Source organism: Symphalangus syndactylus, chromosome 15, assembly GCF_028878055.3.
Source record: "Symphalangus syndactylus isolate Jambi chromosome 15, NHGRI_mSymSyn1-v2.1_pri, whole genome shotgun sequence".
Lineage (NCBI taxonomy): Eukaryota > Metazoa > Chordata > Mammalia > Primates > Hylobatidae > Symphalangus > Symphalangus syndactylus.
In genome coordinates, this window is record NC_072437.2 from 43,471,313 (window position 1) to 43,490,029 (window position 18,717).

Genomic DNA, 18,717 nt, shown 5'->3' on the forward strand with positions numbered 1-18,717 from the left:
TAGAATTTAGACAAAAAAAAAGGAAAAATTTGATGAAGAAGAATCTAAATGGGTAAGGGGTAAAAGGTAACCATGACCATAATAAGTCTGTGGGAATTTCAGGTAACTTTGGTATACGGAATAACAGTCCCCAAAAGATGCCCATATCCTAATTCCACAACCTGTGAATTTTACCTTATATAGCAAAATAGACTTTATAGATGTGCTTAAGGATCATGAGATGGGTAGAGTATCCTGGGTTATCCAGATGATCCTAATAATGTAATCAGAAGATCCTTTAAAAGGGAACAGGAGATCAGAGTGAGTAGTAGATGTGATGACAAAAGCTTAAGATTGGAGTATGGTGAGGATGGGGCCACTAGCTGAGGAATGCGGGCAGCCCCTAGAAGCTAGAAAAGGCAAGGAAATGGGTTTCCCCTGAGTCTCCAGAAGAAACAGACACCTTGATATTAGCCCAGTGAGACTGATTTTGAACTTCTGACTTTCAGAACTGTAAGAAAATACATTTGCCTTGTTTTAAGCCATTACGTTCGTGGTAATTTGTTATAGCAGCCACAGAAAATGCACACACTCATCCATCTGCCTGGAAAATACAAAGTTGGTCCAAAAAAATAGAAATAAAATCATACAGGTAAGATTAGGAAAGACTGGTAAAAACAAAAAACATTGAACCAATTAGAACACAAAGAAAAAACTAGCATTATGGCATGCAAGTTGGCACTAGGCACAGTCCTTGGTACTTTATCAATGTTTTCTCCATCTAATCCTTACACCAAGCTTCATGGAGGTTCACATGTACATTTCACAAATGACAATGTAGCGGTTCTGAGATGTTAAGTAAGTAACCTAATGTTCATGTGACTAATATGTGGAGGATTCAATATTTGAACTCAAGTCTGTCTCATTCATGTCAAGATGAGGTAGAAAACAAGAATACTATTCCTAACAGTGTGATATAAATATTTAATATGCAAAATGATTTCCTATGCACCGTTTTGACTAATCATTACAATAATACTTCAAGGAAGGCAGGGCAGGTATTGTTCGTTATATTTTGTGGATAAATAAACAGATGCATTGTTCAAAGTCACAGAGCTATATAGTGGCAGAGCTCAGTGCCACTGAGGTGAAGTGAGGAGGTGAAGGGAAGGGGATCAGTTTGTACTTGCCACAGGGATCACATGGGAGCTGGAAGATTCTTCCATTTTTGTTTGTTTTTATTTATTATACTTTAAGTTCTGGGACACATGTGCCATGGTGGTTTGCTGCACCTATCAACCCATCATCTAGGTTTTAAGCCTCTCATGCATTAGGTATTTGTCCTAATGCTCTCCCTCCCCTTGCCCCCCACCTCCTGACAGGCCCCAGTATGTGATGTTCCCGTCCCTGCATCCAAGGGTTCTTATTGTTCAACCACCACTTATGAGTGAGAACGTGTGGTGTTTGGTTTCCTGCTCCTGTGTTAGTTTTCTGAGAATGATGGTTTCCAGCTTCATCCACGTCCCTGCAAAAGACATGAACTCTTTCTTTTTATGGCTGCATAGTATTCCATGGTGTATATGTGCCACATTTTCTTTATCCAGTCTATCATTGATAAGCATTTGGGTTGGTTCCATGTCTTTGCTATAGTGAATAGTGCTGCAATAAAGATGTGTGTGTGCAATGTCTTTATAGTAGAATGATTTATAATCCTTGTTTTTAAGATAACTAGTTAATGTATCTTCTAAGTGTAAGGTGATGGCAATTCTTTAAAAGAATAATTAATAGGACTTGGTGACAAATCGTAGTACAAATTGATTACGGAGAAGAAAACAAAAAGATTTCTTGGCAGGTACATAAACTTGGTGTCTATTTTAAATACATGTAAAGTATTGATCCTAGTCTCACATGTAATAAGAGATGCCTCACAAATATCTGTTGAACTGAAATGTCCATTAAGAAATTGCAGTACCAAAACTTGGGAGAAAGAGACGGACAGCTTTGACCTATATTTTTAAGGATAATAACAACAAAAAGGAAAGTTAATGTCATAAGAATCGATGAGCTTTCTGAGAGACAGAGAGAGTAGCTACAGAGAAGACAGTCTGCCTCACAAGACAGCACAATTCTCCTGGGTTTAAAACTCCTGTGTAGGCTGGGCATGTTGGCTCACGCCTGTAATCCCAGCACTTTGGGAGGCCAAGGTGGGCGGATCACCTGAGTTCAGGAGTTCAAGACCAGCCTGGCTAATATGGTGAAACCCCATCTCTACCCAAAATACAAAATTAGCCAGGCATGGTGGCAGATGCCTGTAATCCCAGCTACTTGGGAGGCTAAGGCAGGAGAATCACTTGAACCCAGGAGGCAGAGGTCACAGTGAGCCGAGAGTGCACCACTGCACTCCAGCCTGGGTGACAGAGTGAGACTCTGTCTCAAAAAAAAAAAAAAAAAAAAAAAAAAAAAACAGAAAAAACAAAAATACATAAAACTCTTGTGTGTTCAAGAGACCCCTATTAAAATGCAGAGCATCAAGTGAGCTAACAGAGTTTTAAGTAGTACCAGCCGACACTTCAGAGAGACTCCTTTTTACTGAAATAGGCCACCTAACAATGTCAAGGCAGAGAAAGAAGCTTCTGGGCAGTAAGTGTGTGAATGATGAAAGGAAGATGAATGCGAGGTATGAAGGCGGGAAAAACAGACTGAAGTAGTTTGTTACTTCTACCTAGGACCAGTCTTGCTTTTAAGTATAATGAATACCAGGTAATGTTATCAACATTTCTATGATAACTACTAGCCCAGTTTATTTTAGTCAACACTCAGCTTTGCTTAGAATGTCAACTATATTTTTAAGAAGCAATGAATTCTTTCACAATTCAAAATGTATAGATAGGTTAAAATGCTACTATTTTGGAATGTAGACATTGGCCTGGCCTTGAGAATAAGACATTTTCCATTTTTCGGATGTTTAGCCCATGTCCCCTACTGTGGGTTGGCATGTCACAACCCTGCAGCGAGTGAGTGAGTGGTGACCACACTCATTTACAGGAGCCCAGGCTCTGACTGGATGATGGTCTGAGGTTGCATGACTGGTAGTCACGGACTTGGGACAGATCTGTCTGATTCCAAAGTCTCTGTCATATTGTCTTCAACAGTGTGGCTATTTTTATTTTTGAAATAAGTCGAAATCCGAGACAGAAGGAAATAAGAGACTGCAATATATTTCTAAACCTTCCAGTAGCTGCTATCCAGCCTAGCATATCATAGGTACCTGTTTTGTTTTGTTGAATTGAATAGGTAAACTTCTGGCTGATTTTAAGCCTGTCCTGACTCTTTTGTGATAACAAGTTCTCCAAAATAGTTAAATGAAGCTTTAGCACAAATCCTCATCTGGAAAAAATGTACAAAATTAATGATTCAAGAGTAATCATTATTGAAGTAATTTATAAGAAAATATTGCCTGATAGGTTGTCTAACGAGAGAGGCTCAACACCTCCTCGGTGGACTACATGCCAGGCGCATTGGCTCACTCCTGTAATCCCAACACCTTGGGAAGCCGAGGCAGGCGGATGCCCTGAGGTCAGGAGTTTGAGACCAGCCTGACCAACATGGAGAAACTCCATCTCTGCTAAAAATACAAGATTAGCTAGGCATGGTGGCGCATGCCTGTAATCCCACCTACTCGGGAGGCTGAGGCAGGAGAATCTCTTGAACTCGGGAGGTGGAGATTGCGGTGAGCCGAGATCGTGCCATTGCACTCCAGCCTCGGCAACAAGAGCAAAATTCCATCTCAAAAAAAAAAAAAAAATAGTATATGGTTATTCTTATTTAGTATTTTTACAGTCCAAAAATACATATGTATTTGGTAAGAACAAAGTATTTGCTCAATGCTCTACACAGTTCCAGCCTAAACTAGGAAAACAAAATATATTAGGACCAAGATACAATACCCAAGGGGGTGGTCAAATGTCAGATGTGTAAGCCTAATTATTATTTATTTATTTTTCTGGCTCTGCTGTGGGAACCTTGGTCTTGACTCCTCTGAGTCCCAGAATCACAATCTTCAGGAAGAGATTCCAGCCACACCTCTTGTCCTAATCCCTAATCTTAGCTCAGGAAACCAATAAGCTTCAAATGTATATACCAGGATGTTTTCCTAACCCTCGGTAAGGACTCAACCATGAGAGTGTTGTTCACAAGGAGGGCCATGTCCCTCCTATGTTCTTTTTCTGGTTTAATACATCTGCCAACGTGTCAATATATTCCCAGGATGAGCTTATTCTCGAGAACTAAATATATTCTTCATTTTAATATAAAGTTAGAATTCTCTATTCATGAATCAAAAAGACATGAATTGATCAGCCATGCTCAGATGACCAAGGGAGGTGGGAAGGGTATTATAAACAAAACAAAAGGGAAGAAAACTATTTTAAGGAATCACAACAGTAGAAAAAGTGCCCTGCTTTTTTCTCAGAAGGTAACATTTCTCAAGCAGGAAAAAAAATAATTAATCCCTATGCCTCCCAAAAAGAACATTTAAAATCTTCCTAGCAATGAAAGAAGTCACTGTGTCTCCTATTAGTTTATAAACCATAAAATAGACTTTATGTCTGAAACCTTAAAAACAGAATAAAAGCTATACTTCAATATTAATCATGCATGTGTTATAAGGGGCAACACTTTTAAAATAATGAACCACTGGCATTTAAGTGTTGCTACAATGTTCTAAAAATGTACTCTGAATATTTTAGAGGAAAAGATGATTGGTACAGCTACACCTTCTAATGTAAAACATATGTGCTTTAAAAATAAACTTGGATTTTAAATGTTTAAAAATTTATTTCTATCTTGTCTAGATTTAGCTTTATGAGTAATTTCACTTTTGCAATATTACTTCTTCTTTTTGAAATCAGTTTGTCAACTGCTTTCAAGTTTTTAAAAACACAACTAAAATTTTAAGCTTAAAACCTCAAATCTGTAAAATTCAGTGATTTTTTTTACAACTCAAAAGATGTGGCCTAGTATGATATTCACCCTTTAAATTCCTAACTTTAGAAAAACATTCTGTAATGTAGTCCTATATACCACCACACACACACTCATATACACATGCATATATATCTCCAACTTCTATTTTATTATATAGTGTGTATACATATATAAACACATACATAAATGTATTTTTTCTGACAAATCTCTTTAATAATGCCTTAGAAATAAAATCAAATAATAGATTTATTGAGCAGTGATACAAATAGTTCCAATCAAAAGAAATTACCCCAAATAATTTTTTCCCATTTGCATTACTGATATGTAAATTTGATATCTACCTTTATATGAATAAGAAATCTAATTTTGGCCAGGTAATTATCAACCTGGTATTAAATCAAAATTACATGCATGGGAGAGGGATATTACAAATCATGTTCAAAATCAATTATAGTATAATAAACCTTTCTATATATTGGCAACTAGCTTATATTTTGACCAAGATTTCGCTTAACAGATCTTTTGAAATATCACTTTTCATTCTGTTTTAATGTTCTCTCTCTGTGCATGTATCTGTGTGTGTATATATATATATACGCTATTATATATAGTATATAATAGTATGTGTGTGTGTGTATACATACATACACACACACACACACACATATATACTCTTTTAACTAAGATCTCAGTGAATAAAGAAGTCAACAGCTAATCGTTAGTTAACTGTTTAGGGAAAGAGATGTAGAGAAGTAAACATAAACTTCTATTTTTTCAGTTATTAGGAGTCATGTCTGAAACAGAGACAGAAATAAATATTTGATTTAAACATATTGATGTTATAGTCCCAAAATAAATATAAAATTTCAAGAGGCTCAGTTCATCATTTAAAGTGTGTGATAATTTTTAGTAGAGACCCAAATGCTGTTGTGTATTTGATAAAGAAAGAGAAACATATGTTAATATAATAATAACAGCTTTTCATTTTTTCCTATGGTGACAGAAAAATCTAAAGTGACTTTTCCCTGTCACTTTGGGTAATAAACTAATCCTGGAATGTTGGAGGGAGAATTTAGCACAACATGTTAAGGAAATGCAGATGGAACTGATGTTTTATTAGATGTGCTAAAAATATCTTTATGCTAGGAACTCCTTTCTTATCAAACACCACGGGGGCCCATTTTCTCATCCTATGAACACCAGTGTGCTTTGTGGGAAACAGCCTGTTCTCTTTATATTTAAAACTTGTATTGTGCTTTATCTGGAAACCTGAACAAAAAGTGCTGCTAAATTAAGAGATACATGGCATCTTCTCTTGTTGACATAGAGACCGTGGCTGTGATAAATATGGGCTAATATGCTTTGAAGAAAAACAAATAATCACAAGGGAAAACTTTATACTCTCCTGGAGGAGAAAGGAAATAATTTCAAAATTTAAGTATTTTGTAGGATAAACAATCACAAATCTTACGAAGGTGATCTAGTAAGAATACTCTTTTTTTCCCCTTGCACAAAGAAGATTATAATCCTTATTCAACTTGAAAGGAAACCTTAGTTTTATCTTATAAAATAAGATAGAAATCTCTAGGGTGGGACACTGGCTGCCTCATCAGTTACTATAATTTTATAAGAAATGACCTTCAAACTGTAGAGCATGAAATTAAGCAAAAACATTCTGCATATAAGAAGAGCATTCCTAGACCTTGCCCTCAACGCGGATCTGTTATCATTCTAGATTTATCAGTGATGAAATTGGACACACTCGATTTTCCTCCCACTGGTAATATTTGCAGTCAGCATGAATAGACTTTCTCAGTACAGTTTTCAACTCCTGGGACAACAGTATCCTTCTTCCAAACTATAGCATAAATCACAGAAAAGTATCTCCTCATTTGTTTGGGATGAGTTTTAATTCAGAAACAATTTATAGTAATATTCTAAGAGACTGACTGAATGTGGTTTCCCAACTGAAAAAGGAATCAACTATTTGTTATTATTTAATGAAGCTTTGAAGAATGAGAAAGTCAATTATTCTTCAGTGCAGGTCAGTACTTCTTTTGAAATATTAGAAATTGAAGAATAGTAACGATAACTTAATCTTACCAAACACCATTATTCTATGCTCTTTTCTATGTACTTCCCATTATTGACTCCTCAAAGTGTCATAATAACAAGGTAAAGTAGGTACCATGAGTATCACCATTTAACAGATAAGGAAAATGAAGCAACCTAACCAATATTACATGAAGAACTCTGTGGAAAAGTCGGATTTTGAAACCAGTTAGGTTCAAACATCTATTCTCACAACCACTGTCCTAGTATACCTATGGCCTTCTAAAAGGCAATTGCTCATTTTCCTACCTTGTTGATGAGATCATATTTTTGCCGTAAAGCAATGGTTGTTCGTTTTACTTTTCAAAATGTTTCAGTGCAGGGCAGAGCCTGTGTTCCTCTTCTTTTATTTTATGACTCTGTGTTTTTTTTTCAATTGCATGTGATTTTTAAAATCATAAATGATTTTACACTCCAAAAAAATTATGGCGTGAACTAGTGAGATCACACATAAATATTTGCCTGATTTTCAGTTTTTATATGGCAGTTATCTTACTTTTATAATAGGATTTTGCAGGTTGTAAGCTCAGAATTTCATGATGAAAAATAAGAAAAATCCAAATTCTTGTCATTTCTAGTCACCATAATTTGCTTCTTTGTCTTTATAACAGTCACTCCTGTACTGATATGAGTTTTGGATAACTTTTTTATTTATTTCAAGTGATATACAAAGGGGACTCCTGCATTTTCCCTATTCCCTGAAGAGATTAAGAACTTCTGAGTGGACAAACGGGAAAAAATATTGTTTGTGGAACCTTGCCTAGGCTTCATGAGAAGGAGGAAAGAGCTCTTACAGCTAAAACTAATCAGTAACTGTGGTTTCTCCAAACATGGAAGAATTTTCCATCAACAGTCACAATGGGGGAGTGTCTAGTTGGACCACGATGGAAGATGGATGTGAGTAAAACCAGATTACTTATTTATTATTTAAATGTAGAGACTTGACTTTAGTAGCATTTTGGGTGCTATAGTATACATAATTCAGTGATCTAAATTAAAGTATAATCCAATAAAAGTTATACCTATTATTGTCGTTCCCTTCTACTGAAAATTCAAAAGAGAAAAAGAAAAGGAGAGGGGAATATGTTTGTGCTCTAATGTTATGAATTTAAGAAACTGTTCCAAATATTTCCAATACATAGATCATTATCTGGTTTTTCTGATGTTTTCACTGTTTAAATTCAGCAGATAATAGCCTTTGCAAGTATATAAATAGACAATGACATTTCAGGCGTAATAGGCATGACTAGTAGTGGCTTTTGTTTTGTTTTATTTTTCTCTGAAAATAATCTTCTATAGTTACTTTATGTAGCTACCGTGAAACGAATGATCCTCCATTTACCCCAATGGATAAACTTGAAAAGATCCCATTCCATTATCCTCTTTCATCCCTACCTGTCCCAAACTGTAGATGGCAGTTTTGTTATCATGCCACCTGAATTAACCTATTAGAATAGAGACTCTTAAATGTACATGTTTTATCAGAGTTGTGTGCACCCATTGTTGTGATGTTCTACTCATGTTCTGAGTTTCCTTAGGGATCTGGGGAGTTTGGATGGTGTAGCTGCAATGACAGAAGAGGACACTGTCCGTTGTGGCCTTGAACAGACTTGATCCATTCCCTGTGGTAGAGCCTTATCATTCAGTCTGGGGAGTGGACTGGAATCCAGTTGGCACTCATCATCCCCCTGTCCTGCCTTGGCAGGGGTTGCAGTACACTAGTGATGACACAGCAGCCACATTGAGGGGAGTAGTTCTAATTCTACTCTCACGGACGCCCATCTGTGGTGTATCCTTGGTGTCTGGTGGCTTTTGGAAATTCCAATATATAGCACAATCATTTCTGTTTCTAAGAGGAGGGGACTTTTCAACTCAGCAAGAGTATAATGAAAAAGTAGGAGTTAGCAACCATTAAAGTTTTGGTAGCTTCTGTTGGGCACCTAGAAACAAAGCCTAAAGATGAGAAAAGATCAATAAGCCCTGTGGTAGAATCACATGAAAACCTTACTTTGGGATATTTATGTGCATTTTAATAATTTCTGACTTTTAAATTTATTTTTCCAAAGCTGCCATTCTTTCTCAGGCTCCAAACTAACACTGAGAAGCAAGACTTAGGGGCACTGACCATGCATCTGATAAGTCATTACTTCAGGAAATAGGTACTAAGCCCTTTCATGTGACAGGCACTGGAGTAAGGAAAATGGGCAAACAGCACTTGCTTCAAGGAGAGAAGAGCAACATGTCAGAAAGCCAAACTGAATTAAGGAGAGAAAATTAAATTTCTCATTTAACAGCTGCAACAATAACATACAAATAAATTTACTGATCAATAAGGGATGTACTTTCAGGTAAGTTTTCAAACTCAGAAAGCATTAGAACACTAACCAACACTGAAATAAAGCCAAAGGCTAACTGCAGAACCACCAATTTTATTTTCTAATCAGATAATATTTCAGGGTTGTAGCCTTCTCGAAAACCTTTAAACATTAGCCTAATCCTTAAATACATGCTTTGCCTGGGAGTTAATACTAGGCATGAATAAAATTATTTTTTATAGAAAAGACGACAGGCAACAAACATATATATTTATGGTATATAATCTATATACACATATAGTCTGAATATGTATATGATGTGTATGTGCATACATGCACTCTCCTTAGAATTTCTTAGTAATTATGAATACGGTAAGTGCTACTGTTAGTGTCAAAAAGATATCTAATAGGCTGATTCCAAATGAGTGTAACTACACTAAAATTTCCGGCGCCCTGGGAGATACTATCTTTTAATCAAGCATTCTTTATGAATATGTAGATAGTTTCTGATGTTCAATAAAATAAAATTATCTTTAAGAGCTTTTAAAATACAAAAACATGTTTTACAATACTTAGACTTACACACTCGAGGTTAAAATGCTGCACACTTTCAGAAAGTACCACAATCCCAATTTCCGAAGTTGGTCTGTGTCTGGGAGAACGCCACTCTTTTTCACACCGTGTGCAGGGGGAGGAAGGCAAGGAGCAGGACACTGGTCAAAGTACAAGCCACGTACACTCATTTCCTTTTGGCCCAGCCTTGGGTACCACTTTGGGATGTGCAGATCCACGTGAGGTACCACTCCATCCCAGGTCTGATGGATGCCCAGCCCCCACGGCCACCACCTCCTGCCCACCTGCCCTGGGAATGCCCCAAAAGGGCTGTGAAAGCCTTCTAAAAATGGGTTGAGCAGGTGTCCTGAAGCAGTAGGAGGCAGGAAATTCCTGCTGCCACACTGGGATTTATGCAAATAGGATCCAAACCTCTTGGATGAATACCCAAGGCTGAGGGTTTGTGCCCTGGAGCATCCCTGAGAGCCTTGAATTCTAGCAGTAACCCCCACAGTGTATCAGTAGGCCAGCTGTCATTGTGTGGTCTCCCAGTGACTTTTAGCACAATTTTCTCACAATAGCATAGAGACTGAAACTCATGAAACTGGACAACAATTAAAGCCCACCCTGAAGAACTAAGGTGGCAGAGGGGCCAGTGCTAGTGGCTGCACAGAGCGACATCTCTGCGTTCCTCTCTCAGTGCATCTTCCCAAGGAAGAGAGATCCGGGTATCTCTCCACAAAAAACAGTTTCCATTCCTATCTGATGTGGTAACATTTGTTCCACATTCAGCATTTCAAATCTAAATTGCTCAGTTCCATATAAGATATCCTTGACTGACAGGAAGACTCAGATATACTGTCAGCTGAAGCTCAGCCAGGAGCCACAGATTTTGAGGCCAGACTGCAGGAACTCAACCCCAGGACTCTTATTTACCGTGCCCAGAAGAACTCTGGAAGGACTTGGAGAACACAAATGACTTCTGCAGATGTACCACAACAATGTCTCTCACTTTATGTGTTAGCTCTTATCTCAGTGTCAAATTGATAACAATGGTAATAAAGGAAGCAAACACTTATCTGGTATTTACTAGGTGCCAGGCTACTGTAAAAGCTTATTTACCTTGGTTTATTGAATCCTCATGTACAAGATGATGAGGTGCATTTTCTACTGTACCCACTTTACAAGTAAGAAAACTGAGGCCCATTTCTCAAAATGTTTTAGAGAAAACAGTGCTCAGAGAATATGCATTCCTCTAAGCAACTAAAGCAGATGCAGCCTCTTTTTAGAAGTTTTCTGAAGAGCCTTATTCACTGGGCAAGACGTGTCATACCCTCTTGTGTAACACCCCAAATTTTAAGAGCTTTTCCCAAAAGTCTATTTTTTCAGGTCACAATGTTCTTTATTGTCCCTAGAGCTTGTATTATAGCAGCAGCAGCAGTTTAAGGATTGTACTGTGGTTCATTCCCAAAATCCCAAACGAAAAGTACAACTTTTTAGTTCTGACATCATAAAGTGCCTCTGAAGTGCCCCAGGCTCTCATTTTCTTTATACCCCAACCCACGCCAGCCAAATTTAAACTGTTGTCTCAGCCTTATAATTTTATTTAACATTCTATTATAGTATTTTAATATTGCAACAGAGTGATTTTATTTTATAAATATTTATTAATAATCTATGCTGAGCCAGATAGACAACACAATGAACGTGAATCAGACAGGTAAACATTCACATACTCACAAAGTTTTTTCATCTAATGGGGGACTCAGACATTTCACAGATAATACAGCACACAAATGTGCTAGGAAAGGAGTAGTAGCAACCATGGGGAAAAGACATTTTACAAAGATGATTTCTACATTGAAATAATACAGATGGCGAGAATATTGTCAGGTGAGGAGGCTAAGATGTGGAGGCTGGAGGTGAGAGCTGGGTGGAAGGAGGAAGCAGTTAGGCAAGCAGAACATCATGTTCAGGGTCAGGAAAGTGGAGCATAAAGCACAGGTGAGGAAAGCAGCACAGTCTGGCCGAAGATAGAATTTATTCAAGAAATGAGATTGGAAAGGAAAGCAGGAGTGTATAACAAGGATGGTAAGCCACTTTTGGGAGTTGGCACTTTATCCTTGGGGCAATGTGGAATCACTGAATGATTTTAGGCAGAGAGTGATGGGATTTGAGTTATATTTTAGAAAGATCACTGTCTGAAATAATGCAATCAATTCAAAGAGATTATTCTATAGTCAGAGACCTGTTTGTAAGGCTGCTAGAGTTGTACAGGCCATTTTTGCGATGACTTAAACAAGGATTGTGGGAGTATGAATAGAGGGAGAAGTGGTTGCTTCCCAGAGCTATTTAGGACATAGCCCCTTTGGGAAATTGTGATCAACAGTATATTGGGCAAGGGGGTCCGTTGCTGAATGCCGTTAACTAAACTAGGGGCACAGGAGGAGAGCAAGTTGGAAAGAAGATAAAAATCAATGAGTTCATATTAGGTATGTCAGTTTTTAGCTGGAGTATCCAATTGCAGATGTCCAGTTAAAAGAAAATAGATATGCATACCTAGACTTCAAGGAATGATCTGAGATGGATTTATAATTTAGGAGTCAATAGCAGAAATAAAATGTAACCCATAGGAGAAATATGATTGTTTAAAGAAAATATAGAGAGTATTAAAACTAAGAAGACCCAGTAAAGACCCTCTCCCACTCATTATCTCCTATATATTCATTCATTTATCTCATATTTATTGAGTGCAATTATTAGGTGAGTTGCTGTGGAAGGAAAACAATATATTCTATATGAGAAACTGAAAACCAGAGAGGCTAAATAGCTTAAAAATATGTGTAAAAACTGAGACTCTTTCCTAGTTGAAAGATATTTCTACTACATCCATTTACTTCTAATTTAAATTAGACGGCCGGGCGCGGTGGCTCACGCTTGTAATCCCAGCACTTTGGGAGGCCGAGGCGGGCGGATCACGAGGTCAGGAGATCGAGACCACGGTGAAACCCCGTCTCTACTAAAAATACAAAAAATTAGCCGGGCGTGGTGGCGGGCGCCTGTAGTCCCAGCTACTCGGAGAGGCTGAGGCAGGAGAATGGCGTGAACCCGGGAGGCGGAGCTTGCAGTGAGCCGAGATCGCGCCACTGCACTCCAGCCTGGGTGACAGAGAGAGACTCCGTCTCAAAATAAATAAATAAATAAATAAATAAATAAATAAATAAATAAATTAGACATGCTTTTCAGAACTAGTGGAAGTTCAAAGTCCTCACTTCTCAATTCCTTGCACTTTCACTGCTGTATTTTCATCATTCTTACCTTTGCTTTAATATCGTGAATTTGCCACTGTCAATAGGCAGCATAACTCTCCTTAGATAATATATGTTATGGACACATATCCTAAGTCAAACTGTCCTTTATTCCTAACAGTCTACTTTGTTTACAAAAATTCAATCCTTTATACAAATAAACAGAGAAGTTTGTTTATAGTTCTTCTAGAAAACAAAAGGATCCATACTTCCTAAAGCAGCCTTGTAAATAAATAATGGAGCTGGTTTTGTCTCAGTTCCCATCCCACTGCTTCCAGATAAATTCCTCCTGGTGACCTAAACAGGCCCTTTCTTCTGTGGCCCCAGCCTGGAGAAGATCACTTGTTGCATTGGTTTATGGCTCCTACTCCTCAAAAACCCATTAAATCAAGACAACACAGATCACACTGTATTCCAAGGCTCCTACCTTCTTGCTTGAGTTTAATTTAGCACCAATTTGGTGTGATATGATTCTGTAAGAAGTTTTTATAGTTTCTCTTTATGTGCTACAAGTTTAAACACAGTATTAACAAATTATTTTCTTTCACACTATCCTTCATTTTGCTCAAGTGTTCCAGTTTATTATTACTGTCCTTTGTGAAGTGATTGTGCTATTTCTGTTGCTACTCCTTAATATGACTTCTGTAATTATTCTGATTATTATTCAGCATCATTCTGGGTTTCCTAATTTGTCATACCTCTTCAATTTGTCATCCTGTTTTGTTACTGTTTGTTTAACCATGAACTGTTACCTCCTTTAGAATAAAGACCGCCTTATTTTGTGCGCCTAGCATCTAGCACTGTGCCCAGCCAGCATACAATAGGCATGCAATAAATGATTATTTTGTGCTTTATTTTGTGTGCCTAGCATCTAGCACTGTGCCCAGCATACAAGAGGAATGCAATAAATGATTATTCAATAAAGAAATGCGTGAAGGAATGGGTGAAGATACTGCTTGATCATGATGATTTGGCTAGATTATCTTTGGATCAATATTATTCAAAATTCCAAAACTACTCATACTTAGAGGTATGGATGGCAATAAATTAAATCACTTGGCTAAATTACAATAACTTTAAAAATCATAAAATATGTAGGAATAAATCTAGTGAAAGATGAGACAACTACATAGAAAACTACAAAATGTACTGACAGAAATTGAGAAAGATTTAAATAATAAGATATACCATGTTCATGAATTGGAAGGTTCAATATTTTAAAAATATCAGTTCTTCCTAAATTCACTTATAAATTTGATGTACTCCTCCAAACCAAAATTCCAGAAGGTGTTTCTGTGGAAATTAATAAGCTAATTTTAAAATGTGTTTGAAAATGCAAAAGGCCAAGAATAGCCCTGGACAAAGATTACTGTTAATACAAGAAGTCAAGCCAGTCAAATATAAAGCTATTATATTTAAGAAAGTTTGCTATAGACTCAAGGATAAAAATATAGACCAGTGAAAAAGAAGAGCACATTCAGAAACTGACCCATTATTAGAACTGTCACCTGATTTATGACAAAGGTGACACTGCAGTGCAGCAAGGAAGGATGGGCTTTTTACATAAATGATTTGGGGTCAGCTGAATTTTACATGGAAAAAGTAAATCATGACCCCTTCCCAAGCCTCACACAATACACAAAAATCAGTTGTAGATGTACAGGAGATCTAAATGTAAAAGTAAAATAATAAAGCTGTTGTTAAAAAATAAAAAATCTTTGTAACTTAAAGCCAAGCAAAGATTACTTAAATAAGGTTAAAAATGTACTAGCCATAAAAGAAAAAGTTATAAATTAAACATCCCTGTTAAAATCACTTATATTAATCAGAACATGACTAAGGACTGAAAAGGAAATACATCAACTAGCAGAAGATATTTGCTAGATCTCTATTCAACAAAGAATATTTTATTTCCAGGATTATGAGAACTTCCACAAATCAATCAGAAAATGGCAGACAATTAAATTTTTTAAGTAGCCAAAAGTTTTGAACAGACATTTTACAAATGAGGATATCCAAGTGACTAATAAATATATGAAAGATATTCAGTTTCAGTAATCATCAGGGAAATGCTAATTAAATCATAGTGATATGCCATGTACATACACACCGGAATAGCTAAAATGAGAAAGACAATGCCATATTTACCAATATTATGAAGTAACTTGAACCCTAGACAATGACAGTTTTCCAGATTGGTTGAACTGATTTGCATTTCCAACAACAACGCAAATCAGTTCAACCAATCTGGAAAACTCTCAGTGTCTATTAAACCTGAATGTACTCAAATGCAATGACCTAACATTTATTACTTAAGAATATAACCCACATAAATGCCATTATAGACTGAATTGTGTCCTACCAAAATTCATATGTTGAAATCCTAACCACTAATATGACTGTATTTTTTTGGTGGCAGGGGCCTTAAGAAGGTCATCAGGATTAAATGAAGTAAAAAGGATGGAGCCCTAATTCAATAGGAATGATGTGATTATAAGAAGAGAAAGAGACACCAGAGCACAGAGGCAAGATGGTGTGAGGACACAATGGGAAGGTGGCATCTGCAACTAAGGAGAGAGGCTCCTGGATAAACCAAATTTGCTGACCTCTTAACCTTGGACATCCAGTCTCTAGAACAGTGAAAAAATTAATTTCTGTTGTTTAAACTACATAGTCTTTGCAACTTTGTTATGGCAGCCCTAGCAGACTATCAGAAATGCATTAAGATGCTCACAAAAAGAAATGTACAGAATGTTCTTAGCAACATTCTTGTATTTGGTTATTCTGAGAATAACCAAAGCCTAAAAACAGTCCAGATATCCATCAAGCGTAGATTGTATAAATTATGTTTATTTATTCCAAACAATGTAATTTGGCAATGAAAACTAACAGATTACAGCTAGACACAGCAACAGGAATAAATCACAAACATAATGTTGAGCCAAAGAACTAAGTACAGATGAGTACGTCTTGAATGATTCTATTCATATAAAGTTATGATGAATCAGCCAAAATGAATCTGCTATATTAGAAATCAGTAATCAGGAGACTGGTTACCCTTGGGGGTCAGTAACAAAAAGGGGTGAAAAGGGGCTTTCTGAGATGTTGCTAATATCCTGATTCTCAATTTCAGTAAATGCTGGTTACGTGCATATGTGTCTTTTGTGAAAAGCCACTTATGCAGCTTTTTGTATGTATATTATACTTCAATAACAACAAGCAAGTGATAGATCTGGGACTCAAACCCAGGCTTTGAGGCTCCAAATCTCTTGACTTCTCATTACATTGTTTAAATGGTTTTATATTCCAATTATATCAGATAGTTTTAGATATCTCTATCTAATCCTTTCACATAATCGATACCAACAACTTTTGTCTTAAAGATCTAGAACTTTTGCCATGACTAAATAGCTCCCAGTAATAAGGTTCTCTTTACTGAGCTACCCTTTCCTTTTCTTTTCAGAACATTTTTTGTTCTCTTTAATTCAGAGAGCTGGTGGTTTCCATATTTATTTTCTCCCATGAAGCTTAGAAGCTGGCAGGGCTTTTCTGCTCACAAAATGCCCTGCATGCTTACACTGACTGGAAGTTTTCCATGCTGAGTCATGCTGGGAATATGGAAAAGCCCCTGGCTTTAAAAGTTCCCAGAAACTATTTAATCTTCAGCTCATCAAACGCACCCAGATTCTAATTATGGCAAGACGCAGTGCATGGATTTTCACTCCTTACTTTTAACTCATAACTTTTCATTTAAATCTCCCAAGTATTTACTCTTTCACCTAATTTTTTTTTTAATCTAACCCATTTTTTTTCCCCATGATTAAATCAACTGAGACATGTTTCTGAAGTGTGGCACAAGCCAGAGGAAGGGCTCTCATGTCCACGGATTTTCTATTTATTAATTTAAAAATAATTAAACCTAAAAAGTATTCATGTCAAAGCTTTTAACATATTTTCATTCCTTATCAACAGTTTTAATTGGCATTTACATCCATTTCTAGGTGTACATTATCTTATGATAAAATAACTTTATTTTACTATGAAATAAATATAATTAAGGAAAGAAACATAACCAAAATTCTTGGAGAGTAATAAATATATATAGGTCATTTTTTCCCCTTCTCTGCTATTATAACACCTCCCATTATCAGTTCTCTAAAAGAACAATTCCAAACCTCAGAGTGTGCTGAGTCAGTTTATTGGCTTCTCTGCCACTTTCTTACTAGTATTATTTGGACAACAATCATACCCACCTCTCTGCCACACTCACAGGAAAGATATTTATTTCCACATATCCCCTCCTGGCTTCTGCACATCTAGCTTCCTGTTCCCCTCTCCAAAAGCTGCTGCTAGCAGTCACATTTTTTTCTGCTGATCAAAGAAGAAAAGCAAAATCCATCTCTCCTTCTCTCTCTCCCTCCCTACTTCTCTCTCTCCCTCCCTCCTCCTCTCTCTCCCTCCCTCCTTAAATCCCTTTTTCCCACTTAATTTTTGGAAAAACAATTGCACAAGAAATTAGAAAACCCGAAACATAATATTTTCAAATTTCAACAAAATTATAAAAGGTACACCTTTTTATTTGTGCCTCAGGATGCACAGAAAATAATGGATTTTCATATGGAAAAAAATAAATTTCAATGTTTCAAGAAAAAAAAAATGTAGCCGGGCCAAGCCTTATCAAGGCTTGAATGTGATTCCTTTACTCTTGACAATCAAGGACTCTAATCTACAGGTCTTTTACTTCTAACTCATTCTAAAATACATTTCAACTCATAGTTCCAAAATTCAGCCTCTTGAACCACTTTTCCTGTACTGAAACCTCATTCCCTATCTCATTTTTCATGACTTTCTTTGCTATAAAGGTCATGGATTAAATTACCATATTGCTTCCCCTTGTAATTTATATCAGCAAGTATTCATTTTCTTAATGAATCATCAACTGTTTATCAAGAGCCTATCATATACCAGACATTGTTTTAGGTGCTGGGGCTACAGATATGAACAAGACAATAAGAAGCTGCACTAATAGATACATAACACAATACCAAAAAGTAATGTAACTACCAATGATGACCTACATGAAAAGGAAGTTAAGACAATCCCATTTATGATAGCATCAAACATAGTAAAATACTTTGGAATACATCTAACCATGGAGGTGGAAGATTTGTACACTGAAAACTATAAAACATTGATTAAAGAAGTTAAAGTAGGCACAAATAAGTAGAAAGGTATCCTGTGTTCATGGATTGGATGAATCAATATGTTAAAACATCCATGCGACTCAAAATAATCTATAGATTCAATGAAACCCCGTCAAAATCTCAAAGATGTTTATTACAGAAGTAGAAAAAAAAAGCTCTAAAATTCATATGGAACTCAAAAAGACCCCAAACATCCAAAGAAATCTTGAGCAAAAAGAACAAAGCTGGAGGCATCACACTTCCTGATTTCAATATGTATTA

General features: G+C 36.5%; 1 long non-coding RNA gene across 1 annotated transcript; it reads left to right on the forward strand.

Moving 5' to 3' along the window:
* The first annotated feature begins 2,580 nt into the window (after positions 1-2,580).
* Positions 2,581-17,899, forward strand: LOC129464101 (uncharacterized). Its single transcript, XR_008651432.2, has 3 exons — positions 2,581-2,739; positions 7,739-7,974; positions 15,672-17,899. It is a non-coding gene; the product is annotated as an uncharacterized lncRNA (long non-coding RNA).
* Positions 17,900-18,717: the final 818 nt, after the last annotated feature.